This window comes from Rhinoraja longicauda, chromosome 11, assembly GCF_053455715.1.
Source record: "Rhinoraja longicauda isolate Sanriku21f chromosome 11, sRhiLon1.1, whole genome shotgun sequence".
Classification (NCBI taxonomy): domain Eukaryota; kingdom Metazoa; phylum Chordata; class Chondrichthyes; order Rajiformes; family Arhynchobatidae; genus Rhinoraja; species Rhinoraja longicauda.
Window position 1 is genome coordinate 13,479,808 of NC_135963.1, and position 14,128 is coordinate 13,493,935.

The window sequence follows — 14,128 nt, forward strand, 5'->3', positions numbered from 1 at the left end:
CGACGTCATAATAATGTCATCTGAGGTAAAAAATGTAATTTATTTTGCAGTTCCTTGCATTTCCATTATAACCAGAGTATTTTATGGTCCAACTGTTACCCATTTCTCTTTTCTGCTTGGTGCCATTTCTTTTTCTTATTAATTTACATCTTTTTGAAGTGCATGTTGCCCTCTGAATTAAGGATGTAATTTCTGCTAAGTGTAATGTACATTTCCTTTGATACTTTGTACCAGCAATAAACTTTCTGAGGTTGGTTAAGAGAAAACAGATTGGATAATAATCTTTCTGCATGCATCAATAATGGACGTAACCCGGCATCAAGTTAACTCTTGCAGCAATGTAGAAATTGCGGCATAGAAAGTGACTATTCGGCCCATGTGGTTTGACTTGTATTCTTTGCATGATCTGCCCTATGCATCCATCTGTATGATCCATATCGTAAGCTTATGAAAATAAAAGCAGGAATAGCTAAGTGGCATCTTCTTCAAAACACAAAGTGCTGGAGGAACTCAGCTGCTCAGGTAAAATCTGAGGATAGAATAGATGGCAAATGTTTAGGGTCGTAACCCTTCTTCAGACAGATTGGATAGGAGAAAGCTGTAAAAGAGAGGTGGGTGCAGGTTAAAGCTTGGAAAGTGGTAGAGTCATAGTTATTGAGGGATACAGCGTGGAAACAGGCTCCTCGGCCCAACTTGCCCACATCGGCCAACTATGCCCCAGAAGGGACTCGACCCGAAACGCCACCCATTCCTTCTCTCCCGAGATGCTGCCTGACCCGCTGAGTTACTCCAGCATTTTGTGTCTACCTTCAATGTCCCAGCTACACTCGTCCCACTTGCCTGCGCTTGGTCCATATCCCTCCAAACCTGTCCTATCCATGTACCTGTCTAACTGTTTCTTAAATGATGGAATAGTCCCAGCCTCAACTACCTCCTCCGGCAGCTTGTTCCATACACCCACCACCCTTTGTGTGAAAAGGTTACCTCTTGGATTCCTATTAAATCTTTCCCCTTCACCTTGAACCTATGTCCTCTAGTCCTCGATTCCCCTCCTCTGGGCAAGAGACTCTGGTGCATCTACCCGATCTATTCCTCTCATGATTTTGTACACCTCTCCAACATCCCCCCTCATCCTCCTGCACTCCAAGGAATAGAGACCCAGCCTACTCAACCTTTCCCTATAGCTCACACCCTCTAGTCCTGGCAACATCCTCATACATCTTTTCTGAACCCTTTCAAGCTTGACAATATCTTTCCTATAACATGGTGCCCAGAACTGAACACAATATTCTAAATGCGCTCTCACCAACGTCTTCTACAACTGCAACATGGCCTCCCAACTTTTATACTCAATACTCTGACTGATGAAGGATAAAATGGCAAAAGCCTTTTTGACCACCTTATCTCCCTGCGACTCGACCTTCAAGGAACCATGCACCTGTACTCCTAGATCCCTCTGCTCTACAACACCACCCAGAGGCCTACCATTTACTGTATAGATCCTGCCCTTGTTCGACATCCCAAAATGCAACACCTCACACTTCTCTTAATTAAATTCCATCTACCACTCCTCCGCCCACCTGGCCAATCGATCCAGATCCTGCTGCAATCTTTCACAACCATCTTCACTATCTGCAAAACCACTCACTTTTGTATCATCAGCAAACTTGCTAATCTTGCCCTGTGTGTTCTCATCCAAATCATTGATGTAGATGACAAACAATAACGGGCCCAGCACCGAACCCTGAGGCACACCACTAGTCACAAGCCTCCAGCCCGAGAAGCAACCTTCCACCATCACCCTCTGCTTCCTTCCATGGAGCCAATTTGCTATCCATTCAGCGATCTCTCCTTGTATCCCATGTAATCCAACCATCCAGAGCAGCCTACCATGTGGAACCTTGTCGAATGCCTTACTGAAATCCATGTACACAACATCTACAACTCTGCCCTCATTGCCCTTTTTGGTGACGTCTTCAAAAAAATCAATCAGGTTTGTGAGACACGACCCACGTACAAACACGTGCTGACTATCCTTAATCAGCCCTTGCCCATCCAAATGCCTGTATAACCTCAGAATATCTCTAGTAACTTTCCAACTACAGATGTTAGGCTCACTGGCCTATAGTTCCCAGCATTTTCCCTGCAGCCCTTCTTGAAAAGAGGCACAAAGTTTGCCTCCCTCCAGTCTTCTGGCACCACTCTAGTATTTAAGGATGACTCCTAAATTTCAACCAGGGCTCCCGCAATTTTGTCTTTAGTTTCCCGCAATGTCCTCGGATATATCTGATCAGGCCCTGGAGATTAGTCAACCTTCATACACGATAGGTGGATATAAGTGAGGAGACCACTATACCGTGCAGCCAATCTTAAATTAAGGCGTAACATTGGGCACTTTCCAATCTTCCGGCACTTCACCTGCGGTTAGTGATGATACAAATATTTCTGCCAGGGGTCTCCCAATTTCTTCCATAACTTCTGGAGAATTATATAATATCCGTTGCCCAGAAACAGCTTATGTGGCTGGAATTAGAAACATAGGAACATAGAAACATAAAAAAATAGGTGCAGGACTAGGCCATTCGGCCCTTCGAGCCTGCACCGCCATTTAATATGATCATGGCTGATCATCCAAAATCAGTACCCTGTTCCTGCTTTCTCCCCATATCCTTTGATTCCGTTAGCCCTGAGCTATATCTAACTCTCTCTTGAAAACAATCAGTGAATTGGCCTCCACAGCATTCTTTGGCATAGAATTCCACAGATTCACAACTCTCTGGGTGAAAAGGTTTTTCCTCATCTCAGTCCTAATTGGCCTGCCCCTTATTCTTGAACCGTGACCCATGGTTCTGGACTCCCCCAATATCTGGAACTTTTTTTCCTGCATCTAGCCTGTCCAATCCCTTGAGAATTTTATGTTTGTATTAGACTAAGTGGACCCGTTGGGCCCAAACCTCTCCTCCATTGGTGCAGCACCCTCTCCTCCCCTCTCCCCTCTCCCCTCTCCCCTCTCCCCTCGCTCCGAAGATACACACAAAATGCTGGAATCACTCAGCGAGTCAGGCAGCACCTCTGGAGAAAAGGAACAGGTGATGTTTCGGATCGAGACCCTTCTTCACATCCTTCTTCTTTAGTTTTTTTTAGTTTAGTTTAGATACAGCATGGAAACAGGCCCTTCAGGCCACCGAGTCCGCGCCGACCAGCGATCCCCGCATATTAACACTATCCTACGCACGCTAGGGACAATTTATATTTATGCAAAGCCAATTAACCTACAAACCTGTACGTCTTTGGAGTGTGGGAGTAAACCGAAGATCTCGGAGAAAACCCACACGGTCACGGGGAGAACGTAAAAACCCTGTGCAGACAGCACCCGTAGTCGGGATCGAATCCGAGCTTCTGGCGCTAAAAGTGCTGTAAGGCAGCAACTCTACCACTGTGCCACAGTGGCGCCCAAACGTGTTACAATAACAGAGAAAAAAAAATGAAGTTGGCAATCTTCAGATAGGCCAATATGAGATGAAGTGTAATCTGCGGTCAATGCTTTGCCTAATCTGATGATTAAAACAATAGAACTCTCCCAGTTATCGCATCTATATAGTAATTCAGTGAATGGGGTAGATCTGTATACCTTTCCAACTAGGTTAATAGACAATAGACAATAGACAATAGGTGCAGGAGTAGGCCACATGCCCCTTCGATCCAGCACCGCCATTCAATGTGACCATGGCTGATCATTCTCAATCAGTGCCCCGTTCCTGCCTTCTCCCCATACCCCCTGACTCCGCTATCCTTATGAGCTCTATCTAGCTCTCTCTTGAATGCATTCAGAGAATTGGCCTCCACTGCCTTCTGAGGTTACAATTACAGTTGGAGGTTTGATCCCAATGATTTGTTCAGCTGGTTCTCTTTCAGATAACATGATGTATATTAAAGCTGAAAATAGATCTATCCAGTCAGGGCTCAATTGCTCACGAAGTGCACTTAATGTGAGCAGGTTTTTGTAATCCTGATTTGTGAATCACTGTGTGAATATTTTGCACTCAAACATTGTGCATGTATTTCCTTTCTGATTTGATTCTCAAAGCCACTTACTAATTTTACTAACAAGGTACTGCAATTAAATTAATTTAAAATGAAAATTGTTAAATGGCTCGTTTATTTCATGCCAATAGCACAAGGACTAGCTAAAATCATAGTATGATGTCATTTTCAGGGGATAATTGACATTTCGTTGTGGCCTTGATATGTCACGGCTGATTGCACTCCGTTTTCCCACGCAAACCTGCTTCAGTCCAACAAAATAGGCTTGATCAACCCAAACTGTTGGAATAACTAGGCGGGACAGGCAACATTTCTGGAGAGAAGGATTGTGTGACGTTTTGGGTCAAGATCCTCCTGGGAGTCAGGAGGGAGAGGGAAACTAGAGATATGGAAGGGCTTCAAAGAGAATGTAAGGTGTGAAAACGATAGATCAAAGCAGACGATGTTTAGTTTAGTTTAGTTTAGTTTAGAGATACAACATGGAAACAGGCCCTTCGGCCCACCGAGTGCGCACCGACCAGCGATCCCCGCACATTAACACCACCCTACACACACTAGGGACGATTTACACTTATATCAAGCCAATTAACCTACAAACCTGTGATCAAGGAAATGTAGAATGGTTCACTGCCAGCTGAGGTAAAGGTGACAACGATGCATACAAACGGAAAAATTAATCAGGAGGACTGTGATACTAGTCGGATAACTAGGGTGGGGGAGGGACGGAGAGAGCGGGAAAGGAAGGAGTGGTCTCATCATAATTGCAGCAAGCTACAGTATGCCTGCTTCTGTTCTCGAACCCTCTTACTATGAAAGTTTACATGTAATTTGCCTTCCTAATTCCTATACCTACATGCCCTCTTCGGATCGTTCACCTTGTCGTGGTGAAGAGGCTTGCGTGCCCCCATGATTCTGAGAGCGACGCCGTCGGAAGCACTAGCTTCTGGTAGGGCCACCCATGGCGGTAAAGTCGAGGATGAGGGTCCAGACTAAGAACGATCCAACGTACAAGACCTCAACAGCGGACCAGGTGGATAAAGTTATCTTGAACTCAACTCCTGTGAAGGCGGATGAAGGCTGCAACAGATTTATCAGCTCCAATCGTCTTGGTTCCCATGCCATTGGAATGAGTTGATTGATTTGTGAAGGATCGTGTGCTTCTTGGAGTGCAACATCAAGTACACGTTAAACAAACACACGCACAGTCGTCTTCGTTCTGACATCGGAACGTAGACCATCATCCTCGACCTCGAGGGATAGCCTCGACGACGACGACCTACATGCTTACTTTCAACGACTGGTAATCAAGGACATTGAAGTCTTTTTGCGTCTCCCCCTTTCCCAGTCTATCGCCATTTAGATAATAATTCAACCTTCCCATTGTTGCCATCAAAGTGGAAAAGATCACATTTACCTGCAAGGAATTGTTAAAAACATCCCACTGAAATTCAGGGCTTCTCCTTGAACCTCATTAATTGGTTTATAATTATGAACACTCAAATGGGATTATAGCCTGGATAGAGTAGATGTGGAGAGGATGTTTCCACTAGTGGGAGAGTCCTGCACCAGAGGCCATAGCCTCAGAATAAAAGGATGTAACTTTAGAAAGGAGGTGAGGAGGAATTTATTTTGTCAAAGGGTGGTGAATCTGTGGAATTCATTGCTGCAGATGGCTGTGGAGGCCAAGTCAGTGGATATTTTTAAGGCAGATATTGACAGATTCTTGATTAGTACAGGTGTCAGGGGTTATAGGAAGAACGCAGCAGAATGGGGTTGAAAAAGAAAGATGGATCAGCCATGATTGAATGGCGGAGTAGTCTTGATGGGCCGAAAGGCCTAATTCTTCTCCGATAACTTATGAACAATAGTAACATGTTCACCCACAGGAGAGGTCACATTGATGTCTCACATTAAACTATTCCACTTTATGTTGATCTTACATGAGTTTGTGTCGTTAGCTATTGTCATCCAATATTCTTCGAACAATTAGTGGCAATCACCAACCAACCTTGCCGTAGAGGGTAATTGGCTGTAAGGACAAGTGGAAGCAGAATCGATGTGCTCTATCAGTCCAAATTACAGAAAGACAGCAAGAAACAAATAATGCAAGTCTCCGCAAACATTTTGAGATTGACACCAAAGTTATGGTACCCGAAGTGCTACAAAATATGGAAAGTGAATTTGGGGGTAAATTTTACAACCTGCTGGATTTTCAGTGGCAGCGTGTAATATATTTGGAAAGGCCAGGGAATCGGGAAGATCCTTGTCTGATTAGTGCATCACGTGACCTCCCGTGCTCTCGTTCAAAATGTGCAAGAACTTCATTAAAGGTGCAAATCCTATGCAAATGTAGGGCAATTATCTTAAGGCAAGATTTCACATATTCCTCTCTGGGAATGCAGGCAGCACTTGGAATATAAAGTCGGCACTGAAGGATGGATGTGATTTGGCCTGTCGGGATGAGAGCACTCAAAGCTGTGCAGAAGGATTTTACATAATTCTGCTCTGAATTCTTAAAACCCACTGTCGGACTGCAGTCGAAAGTGGGAGAGCACGGCGGGATAAATGCAAGTTAGGTCTGCCTGCACCAGGCGCAGGCTGCATACATCCTTTTTCACTCAAACGGCTCCCCGAACAGACACAGTGCCTTGACCAGCGGATTGAAAATTAATAAAATGCAGATGCCGTAAATCTGAAATAAATGTTTTAAATGATGCATTGACAATCATCTTCGAAAGCAGTGAGGAAATTACTCACTAGGCACAGTCATCTGCAATTTCCACCCAATGTCCATTAAGTGAAGGAGAGTCCAGAGTGAACTATTAACCAGACGGAAATTGTTTTCTGGGGCTTGCAATTGGCAGTGAACAAGCTGGAGAAGGGATCAAGAAGGGATCACAGAATGCATTCAGCTTACTTTCACCCAACCAACAGCTAACAATGGCCTGTTTCCATTATCATCGTTACTTTTTTGCACATCTTTTATTCATTGTTCTTTATCTCTCCACATCATCATCTATATCTGTCGTTTCCTTTATCCCTAATTAGTCTGAAGGAGGGTCTCAATCTGAAACGTCACCCATTCCTTCTCTCCAGAGATGCTGCCTGTCCCGTTGAGTTACTCCAGCTTTTTGTGTCTATCTTCGCTTTAAACCAGCATCTGCAGTTCCTTCCGACACATTCAGTTTAGTTTATTGTCACATGTAACGAGGTACAGTGAAAAGCTTTTCTCGCGTGCTAACCAGTCAGTGGAAAGACAATACATGATTGCAATCGAGCTATCCATAGTGTATAGATACATGATAAATGGAATAACGTGAACAACGTTTAGTGCAAAATAAAGTCCAGTAAAGTCCAATGAAAGATAGTCCGATGGTCTCCAGTGAGGTAGATAGTAGCTCAGGACTGCACTCGAGTTGTTGGAACTGGAGATGACTCTTCATCCCACCTTATCCATGCTGACCAAGTTGTCATACTGTCTAGTCCCATTTGGCTGCATATGACCCATAGCCCTCCAAATGCTTCCTATCCAGATATGTGTCCAAATGTATGTTGTAGCTTTCTCTGGCAGCTCATTCCAGATGTGAACTACTCTCTGAGTGAAAATGTTACTCCTGAAGTCCCCCTTTAATCTCTCCCCTCTCAGCTTAAACCAACTCCCTCCAGTTTTAGAATCCTCTACCCTAGAAAAAAGACTGTGAACGTACACTATCCAACACCCTCATGATCTTGTACACCTCAATAAGGTCATCCCTCAGCTGACTAGGCTCCAAAGAAAAAACAGTCCCAGCCTATCCACTCTCTCCCTACAACTCAAGCCTGCAAGCCCACGTAACATCCTTCGGCACCTGTTCCAACTTCTGTCTGTTCCAACTTCTGTCTGTTCCAACTTCCCCAGTCTGAAGAAGGGTCTCGATCCGAAATGCCATCCATTCCTTCTCTCCAGAGATGCTGCCTGTCCCACTGAGTTACTCCAGCATTTTGTGTCTATCTCCAACTTAATGATATCCTTCCTGTAGTTGGGTGACCAGAACTGCTGATGGGAGAGGGGAGAAGGGGGGATGATTGGGGTGAGGGTCATCCACAATTATGCTGGTGGTCTTGGCGAGGCAGCGTGAAGTGTAGAAGAAGTCAATGGAAGGGAGGATGGTTTGTGTGATCGGCTGGGCTGCGTCCACATTTATCTGCAGTTTCTTGCGGTCTTTGATGGAGCTGTTCCCAAACCATGCTGTTCCGTTGAACACATTGACCAGATGATGCCTATGACCTATTCCGCCGGCAACCTTATTTAGTCAAGTTTAGTTTACTTTAGAGATACAGCATGGAAACAGGCCCTTCGGCCCACCGGGTCTGCACGGCCAGCGATCCCCACACACTAACACTGTCCTACACACACTAGGGACAATTTACATTTATACCAAGTCAATTAACCTACAAACCTGTACATCTTTGGAATGTGGGAGGAAACTGAAGATCTCTGAGAAAACCCACGCGGTCACGGGGAGAACGTACAAACTCCATACAGACAGCACCCGTAGTCAGGATCGAACCGGGGTCTCTGGTGCTGTAAGGCAGCAACTTTACCGGTGTGCCACACCATGGCTTCACCATGTCAATGATATTCATTTTATCCCATTCTACCCCCTCAGCAATTTTAAACTATAATCTTTCCTCTCTTCCCTGGTTCTCTAGCAGTAAAAATGTCATTGTTCTTGACTCTTGACTCTTATGAGTTTAGTTTAGTTTAGTTTAGTTTAGAGATACTGCTCGGAAACAGGACCTGAAACATTAACTCGATTTCTCTTCCACTTTGGTTGAGTGTTTCCTGCATTTTCTGTTTTTAATCTACCAAAGACTGGCATTTTGTTCTACCATTTTAAGGCATCTGGACTGGAGACATTATTGACACTAGGAGTAAGTGTAGGAAGGAACTGCAGATGCTGGCTGAAACCGAAGATAGTCACAAAAAGCTGGAGTAACGCAGCAGGTCAGGCAGCATCTCTGGAGAAAAGGAATTAGGTGACTTTTTGGGTCGAGAACCTTCTTCATATCCTTCTGAAGAATGCTCTCCACCCAAAACATCACCTATTCCTTTTCCCCAGAGATGCTCTCTGACCTGCTGAGTTACTCCAGCTTTTTGTGTGAATCTTCTGGACAATGGGAGGAGTAGTCTTTTGCTGATCGGAATGCCCACAGGATTGTATTGTTAGGTCGAAGATGTCGTGTACACTGAGTTGAAGAATACAGACAGTCTAAAGCAAAGTAATAGCAAGTCAGAGCAAGCAAACACATCGCTTTCCCAAGCATAGTGAGCGGGTAATGCAACAATGGGACCAGGGGGAGCCATTCACCATCTTAAACCTGATGTGGCAAGGATTAGATCACAGCTGTTGTGTATCTGTATCAACTTACCAACCATAATAATTTTAATACCTTCTATTAACAAACATCTTTCCCGTAGTTCTGCTCTTGCTCCCCCCCCCTGTCACAACAGAGATAGAATCCCCCTAGTCCTCACCTTTCACTCCATTAGCTGTCGCGTACATCATATCATCCTCCAACACTTCCGCCACCTCCCACGGGATTCTACCACTAGTCACATCTTCCCATCTCCACCCCTTTCCGGCTTCTGCAGAGACCGTAACTCCCTGGTTTACTCATCCCTTCCCACCCTAACCACCCCCTCCCCAGGAACTTTCCCCAGCAACTGCAGGAGATGCAACAGACTGACTTCAGAACATCCTCGAGAGGGAAGGTGAGCAGCCGGAAGTAGTTGTGCATGTAGGCACAAATGGCGTGGGTAAGAAGAGGAAGGAGGTTCTGCAACGTGAGTACCGTATAGAGAACTAGGCAGGAGGCTGAAAAGCAGGACTTCCAGGGTGGTTATCCCTGGGTTGCTTCCAGTACCTCATGCTGGTGAGGCTGGGAAAAGTGAGCTAGGGGATCTGAATGTGTGGCTGAGGAGTTGGTGCAGGGGGCAGGGATTTAGAGTCTTAGATCACTGGAATATCTTCTGGGGCAGGGGTGACCTGTGCCATATGGACGGGTTGCACCTTGATTGGAAGAGGACTGACATTCTGGCAGGCAGGTTTGCAAGTGCTACACAGGTGGGTTTACATTAAAAAGTGTGGGGGGTGGAGTCAACATTGTGGAAGCGTATCCGTGCAGCTAACAGCAAAGAGAGTGTAGGAAAGGTCATGTTTAAACTAACAGGGCAGGGGGATGGGACTCAATGCAAGGAGACAATAAAAGGAGGACAGAAGCAAAAGGTAGAAGGAAGATAAGATAAACTAACGTTTGTTAATAGAAGGTATTAAAATATTATGGTTGGTAAGTTGATACAGATACGCTAACAGCTGTGATCTAATCCTTATCTGAATGGTGGCCGATTAGGAGAAGGGGAGATGCAACGAGACCTGGGTGTCGTGGTGCACTAGTCATTGAAAGTGGGCATGGAGGTGCAGCAGGCAGTGAAGAAAGCGAATGGTATGTTGGCATTCATAGCGAGGGGATTTGAGTATAGGAGCAGGGAGGTTCTGCTGCAGTTGTACAGGGCATTGGTGAGACCACACCTGGAGTATTGCGTACAGTTTTGGTCTCCTAATCTGAGGAAAGACATTCTTGCCATAGAGGGAGTACAGAGAAGGTTCACCAGATTGATTCCTGGGATGGCAGGACTTTCATATGAAGAAAGACTGGATAGACTCGGCTTGTACTCGCTGGAATTTAGAAGATTGAGGGGGGATCTTATAGAAACTTACAAAATTCTTAAGGGGTTGGACAGGCTAGATGCAGGAAGATTGTTCCCGATGTTGGGGAAGTCCAGAACAAGGGGTCACAGTTTAAGGATAATGGGGAAGTCTTTTAGGACCGAGATGAGAAAGCTTTTTTCACACAGAGAGTGGTGAATCTGTGGAATTCTCTGCCACAGAAGGTAGTTGAGGCCAGTTCATTGGCTATATTTAAGAGGGAGTTAGATGTGGCCCTTGCGGCTAAAGGGATCAGGGGGTATGGAGAGAAGGCAGGTACGGGATATTGAGTTGGATGATCAGCCATGATCATATTGAATGGCGGTGCAGGCTCGAAGGGCCGAATGGCCTACTCCTGCATCTATTTTCTATGTTTCTATGTTTCTATGTTAACCTGAAAGCTTTGTGCCTTAATGCGAGGAGCATTCGATATAAGGTGGATAAATTGAATGCGCAGTTGGTAGTTAAGGGATGTGATATAGTTGGAATTACGGAGACATGGCTCCAGGGTGACCAAGACTGGGAGCTAAACATGCAGGGGTATTCGATATTCAGGAAGGATAGACTGAAAGGAAGAGGAGGTGGGGTGGCATGGCTGGTTAAAGAGGAGCAGGGAGGTTCTGCTGCAGTTGTACAGGGCATTGGTGAGACCGCACCTGGAGTTCAGAACATCCTATTAAACTGGGTTTAATAGTTGGAATTACGGAGACATGGCTCCATGGTGACCAAGACTGGGAGCTAAACATGTTGATAGTATGGGGTATTTCATAACAAATATGAGAACCAACCCCACATCAATGCTGTATTGCAGAATAGATAAAGACCATTTTTTATCACTGAAGGACATGGCGATCTGGATCAGGCGTTTTTCATGACAATTTAGTGGTTTCAAGGACTGGCTTATTATTTTAATTGAGTTTTTTTAGTTTGGTTTAGAGATATAGCGTGGAAACAGGCTCGCTGAGTCCGCACCGACCAGTGATCTCCGCACATTAACTCTCCTACGCAAGGGACAATTTTCACATTCATACCAAGCCAATTAACCGACAAACCTGTACGTCTTTGGAGTGTGGGAGTGAACCGAAGTACTCAGAGAAAACCCACCAGGTCACGGGGTCTAAGTACAAACTCCCTACAGACAGCACCCACAGCCAGGATCGAAACCGGGGCTCTGGTGCAGTCAGGGCTGTAAGACAGCAACTCTACCACTGAACCACCGTGCCACCCCTGAAATGTATTCAATTTATAAATGTATAAATTGTCATTGTTACGTGGTTTCAAACAGCTAATAATTCAAACTAAGCGTCCAGCTTAATAGTCCTGGTTTCTGAATCTACTGGGCAGTAGTTGAATGCTGCTGAATTCTACCATGTCCATTATACATTGTACAATTTTGTTAAACATAGAGGCTTGGCCATTGAGAAAACACCATTCTGGCCACACTACTGAATTTGGAACACGACACTGGCCCCATGTTTCGTTGGTGCTTCCAAAAGAGTCGAGCGGGACAAACCTTCCAATCCATTTCTGAGTAATAGACCACTCCACACAAATCCCCTGAATCTACAGAAGACTTTGCACAGATGTAAATGGCTCAGGTAGGTAATTAAGCGCAACCAGTAATTTCTATTTGTAAACAGACCCTGCCAGCTGAGAATTCCTAAGCATTGAAGCCAAGGAAATAAATTCCAGCCAAAAAATGCCAGCTGTGGCAGCGTCTGTTCCTAAGAAAACAGAAGAGAACAAGATGCTAAAAAAAAAAATTGATCCAGGAAAACTACTTTTAACACTACTTTCATTGCACCATGTTCAATGGTCACACAACATCTTTGAAATATTTTGATTTTATCGTTGAGTTCAAGAGTTTTTCTTCATCAATGTTTTCATGGAAAAGTGAAGATCTCCTGATTCCATTATGAGGTTTCAGATTATTAAAATCATCCTGCCCTTCAAGCAAAAGGATTGGACAAAGACACCGTAACTATATAAGACAGCAGTAGATCCTTAGAAGTGCTTGGTTTCTGCATACCGCGAATGAAGCATGCTAATTCCTTCCGCAAATGTTTCCACAAGAACTGTTGCCATAAGCATAGGTTGTCACCTTGGCTTTCCCCAATTGTAGCCGTTGTGTCCAATTTAAATATCTCCATTCAAACAGAACATTCTTTGCACAGATCCAATACTGGCATATCTGCAACGAGGCAGTTTAGTCCATCTGCTTTGTATCTATCATCATTAAACAGTTGGCAGAAAGAATTCGTTATGTAGCCATGGCTCTTTTGTGTGCCTGTGCATGTGTTAGAATGTCTGAAAGTCTGTGCTTGTCTGCATTAATGTACAAGAATTGTGTCTGCGAAAGTAAAGCTTTTGAGGCTTAAACCTTCATTTAACCTGTACAGCTGGAAGAAAATCACATATTTGAGGAAGGCACAAGACTAGACATTTTTTGGGCCCTCCTCGAAGAACTCATTAAATAGAGAGAGAGAGAGAGAGAGAGAGACAGAGAGAGACAGAGAGAGAGAGAGAGAGAGAGTTTATTGTCATGTGTCCCAGATGGAACAATGAAATTCTTACTTGCTGCAACAAACAGAATATGTAAACATAGTACACTGTAAACAATATGATAAACGAGACAAAATTCAGTGTGTATATATACACACATACCCACCAGTATACACACACACACACATATATATGCACATATATATATACATATGTGCGTGTGTGTATATATGTATTGGGATACTTTTTAATATATACACACATATATATATATACACATACACACACATACTCAAAAAACAAACGAGAATAATAATAATAATAATAATAATAATAATAATAATAATAATAATAATAATAATAATAATAATAATAATAATAATAATAATAATAATAATAATAATAATAATAATAATAATAATAATAATAATAATAATAATAATAATAATAATAATAGTCTATTGTCGTTCAGAGGTTATTTGAGGTTGTAGTATTTAACAGCCTGATGGCTGCAGGGAAGAAGCTGTTCCTGAACTTGGACGTGAGAGTTTTTAGGCTCCTGTACCTTCTTCCAAATGGCAGGGGTGAAATGAGTGTGTGGCCAGGGTGGTGTGGGTCTCTGATGATGCTGGCTGCCTTCATGAGGCAGCGACTCCGACAAATCCCTTCGATGGTGCGGAGGTCAGAGCCGATGATGGACTGGGCAGTGTTCACAACTTTTTGCAGTCTGTTCCACTCCCGGGCGTTCAAGTTGCCGAACCAGGCCATGATGCAACCAGTCAATGTGCTCTCTACTGTACACCTATAGAATTTCAAGAGAATCCTCTCTGACA